Source organism: Corvus moneduloides, chromosome 17 (genome assembly GCF_009650955.1).
Source record: "Corvus moneduloides isolate bCorMon1 chromosome 17, bCorMon1.pri, whole genome shotgun sequence".
In the NCBI taxonomy this organism is placed as follows: Eukaryota; Metazoa; Chordata; class Aves; order Passeriformes; family Corvidae; genus Corvus; species Corvus moneduloides.
The window spans coordinates 9572114-9576331 of record NC_045492.1 but is presented as its reverse complement, the minus strand read 5'-3'; positions in this window follow the sequence as shown (position 1 = coordinate 9576331).

The window sequence follows — 4218 nt, the reverse complement described above, 5'->3', positions numbered from 1 at the left end:
AATGAAAGGTCATTTGTGTGAATCCTGCCTTTTCTTTACTCTGCTAGTAATAAAAAATAAAATCAGACACATTCCAGGCAGGCACAGAAGTCACTCCAGCACCAGGGAATCAGGGAGAAATCTCTGTGTAGCATCACTTGCCACCAGCAGCACCCTCTGAGAGAGGGAGACAGCATCCAAACTAAATGGGGCTCTGTCCAACCAATTAATTTGTTTGCTCTACACAAACACAGCAGATCAAGGGTCTATTATGTTATAGAAGCAGTCTGTGAAGTCTTCATAGCAATGAATATCTCCAAATTATGCTTCAGAGGTAACAACTAAAGCGGAGCCAAAGCTCCCTCCCTCCTGGTCTCTCTCACACGTGGAGGAGACACTGTTTGTAATTGAGCAGAAGAGGCAAAACCTCTTCCCAGGAGAGGTGGAGGCGAGTCAGCCCCAAACCCTAATTGAGACCTCTGAGACAAGCCTTTAGATGTCAACCAGCTGGACAAACAATGGTGACTCCTCAGTGGTGCTTGGATAGATCAGCTGGGCTGCTCTTGCAGCTTTAACAGGGCTTGGTATGGGGATGATCAAAAGAAAAGAAGAAAGGAGTAAAAAGATCAGGTGTTATCAGGGTGAGTAAAGGAGAGCAGGGAAGGAAAGGATCTTCATTTTCATGCTGCCCTCCAAGCCAAGGAAACACTGGGTGTCACAGCCACACTCTTCTGAGTCTGAAATTCTTGAATTCAAGAGCTGGTTTGATTTTTGCTTCCAGTCTCAGCCTAGGAGTACCAGAGCAGGAAATCATGAAGTGTCAAAGACAGTCATCTACATGTCTGTAAGCTTGGGGAAGGAAGCAGGGCCACTGCCTGGCTCAGTACCAGGGGTGGGAAAAGCTGGCTGCAGCTGAAGGGCCAGGATGGGAGGAAGGATGGAGCTCCACGTGGCCGAGATGGGTACCAGAGTTCAGAGCAGGAGATGGGAATGGGGGATTTTAATTCCTGAAGAAGCAAAGGTCTGGCCAGGAGGCTGGGACTGTGGTGTGGGTGGGAAAGTCCCAGTGGTGAGTACATCTTACCCCTCCTTATCTCCCTGCTTTAGTCTGGCTCCCAGCCATGATGTTTGTCTACTCAGGGCCTTCAGGCACATTTGGACAGGTGACACCACCCCTGGTAGATAACCCAGAGAGAGCAAAGCACGAATTTGAAACAAACAACAAACAGAACAAATGGATTTGCATTTTTTCAGAGCAACCAGGAATCTGGAAGAATAATTTTTCCAGCCGATGCTCGTTACTCGGCAGTAAGGACATTGCCCGGTTTGCCACTGCTCTATTTGGGACACTGAAATGCAGAAACATGATCTGACACAAAGAATAAGTGAAAACCACATGATTTATTTATTAGTTCCCTCACATGATGAGTGTTAGTTCATGCCTCAGCAGTGCATTGCCAACAGGCAATGCAATGAGCGTTACCTTGCTCGGCTTCAGACAGAAACTTCAAGTTGAGACATGGATTGAAACATCTTTTTGTTGCTCCCCATGTTTTCTTTCTTTTTTTCCTGCAGGAATCACAGGAATCTCTCTTCCCTGTCCCTATGGTAGAAGTATCCCACACCAAGTCATCATCACTTTTTGCTTTCTGCAGAATATGAGACTTCTCTGTACCTCTGAATACCTGAACAACAGGGACAGCTGGACAATATCTTCCCAATTTCCAGCTTCCTCTAAATAATGTTATGTCTCTAAAAGATTCCTTCTCCTCCCCAAGATCTGCCTGAAAGAAACAGCTCTTCAAACAAAACATTTGGGGTTCAATCTGGAAATTGAACTCTTCGGGAATTTCTCTTGGATTTGTTTTCCAAGCGTTTTAAGAGGAAAACTTCAACCAGATGGCGCCCAAGAGAGCCCCGTTCCGCTCTGCAGTTTTCAGGTCCGATATAACTTACCATCAACTGCAAAATAGCTGTTTTCAGGCTGCTCTTTGCACCAGCCCTTACCAGCAGCCCCCTTGGAGGCACAGCTCTGTAATTAAAACTGCGCTCGGGAAGTGATTCCTTTAACCATGGCAGTGAAACGCGTTGCTCCTCAGCTCCCAAATATTTGTACAGAGCTGGGGAGGCACCTGGGGGCCTCTCCCCTCTTCCCACTGCAGTTTTACTGGAGGAAAGGGAGAGAAAACAGGAGTGCAATGCAAAGCTCAGCCCTGGGAGAGGAAAGAGCTGCCCAAGTGCTCGCTCGGGCTCGCCGTAAATCGTCCCCCTGAGCAGCAGCACCGCTCGCTCGATAAACGATGCTCCAGCCTGAAGTGTCGAAAGGAAAGAAAAAGACCCCACTTTTTTCCCCTCCTACTTCTCTCTAGTTATTTTTGACAAGCTGGAAGAGGAGAGAGGGAGAGGGAAAGGCTGAGGCATGTTTGATATACACTTTTGACGGAGCTTTTACTTTATTATGTTTAATTGAAAAGTGTTAACGTCGTCCGACATGAATATTCAGCTGATGCCTTTTGGTGCTGTTCCAGGAGTTACGATCGCCTGTGATTCCACTACGGCTTCTCAGCACGGAGCCCTGTCAAAGCCAGAGTGACAGTGGGGAAGCTATTAATTGAAATAGCTTCATTAATTAGTAATTAACAGCAGGGTAATGACTATGTCACACATCGTATTTCAATGAATGCCCTTCATGTGTTATGGGGCTTTTAATTAAAGAATATGCATTTTAATTAAAGGCAAGTTTGGCCCTTTGGCCTCTGGAATACAAAAGATGTTTCTAACTTTCAAGACTTGGAGGAGGAAAGGTTAGTGTGGGGAAAACCAGGCTGAGTGCAAGTCGTTTCAAAGTTAAATCCCTTGTGCTGCCGTGCCCGTGGGTCCTGGCTCCAGGGTGGGTGAGGAAAAGCTGCTGTGTTTGCAGGGTCTGTGAGGAAAGCTGGGTGCAAGAAAACCCCAACTTGGCACCCAGTGTGTCACTGGAAGTTGCTCTGCACCGTGTTTGACTCAGCAGCTGAATTTGTGTCCATCTGAGGGAAAATGCAGGTATGGAGGATTTTGGGACAGCTCAGCACAGCTCCCATCCTTCATGGTGGTTCCTTGGGAAGAAAGTTCCTGCCACTCCTGAGACATGCACAGGAGTTGGAGAGATCATCTCCATGGATTGAATGGAATAAATTACGCTAGATTTTAGTCTTTGCATATTCTGCTGATTAGGATTTACTCCCTGGGACTGGAGTGGCCACAGCGTTGGTTTCTGTTCTCTCTAAGCACAGGTCTCTCTGGAATGATCCCGCACATGTGGTGGGAAAGGCAGTGAGGAGGTTTGAAATACATGGACTGTACAATGAGCATCAGGGGAAAGTTTAGGAAAACAAATCCAAAGTGCCTGAGAGCTATTTACAGTCCCAAGCAAAAAAACTTCAAACCCCACAAAACAATAAAACCTCAGCCCAACCAGGCTCACCCACCAAAAGGGTTACTTTACGCTGTGATCAAAAATGCATTTATGTTTTTAAAACAAAAAAAACTTCAAACTTGCCCCTTTCAAAAATAAACTCTACTCCCCTGACATCCCGATCTGAAAGACTGAAGAGAAGCTTCCCAAATGTGATGAGGATTAGATGAGTGAGACATTGCATTTCAAAGAGAAAATGGCACATCAAAGTCGGCTCCAGCCCATATTGAAGTCCCCACCCAGGAGGGCTCCTGCCTGGGGGGATCAGGCAAGGTGGAGGCGGTTGCTGCTGCTGGGAGAGAGGGTGGGAAGGGCAAGAGACAGCCCCACATCTCCATGAAGGCATCTGGATCAGGCCAACACAGCTTTTGGGAAGCACACCTGCCTCTCCCGGCTAACAATGCTGGTTGGAAAGTCCCTGCTTTGCCCTGTGCTGCTGAAATGTCAGCAGTGTATTTGTGACTTTAACCTGCCCCAGAAATGAATTTAACAATGAAATCTTCATTGTTAAATTCATCTTCTGCCTCCCCACCTGGCTGTTTCCAGAAGGTCTTGAGTCAGGTATGCTTCACCTTGCTGTTCCATTCCCAGTGTGTCTGGGGATGGGCAATCCCTCCAGGAGCACAGGATGATCCCTGGATCCCTCACACCATTTCCCAGGAGCAGACCAAACGTTGTCTCAATTTATGGGCTGCAGAAGAAATTGTGATAAAACTGAGTCATAAAAGCCAGTAGTTTCACCAGGTGAAGATAATTTATGCTACTCTTCACACTAAAATACAACC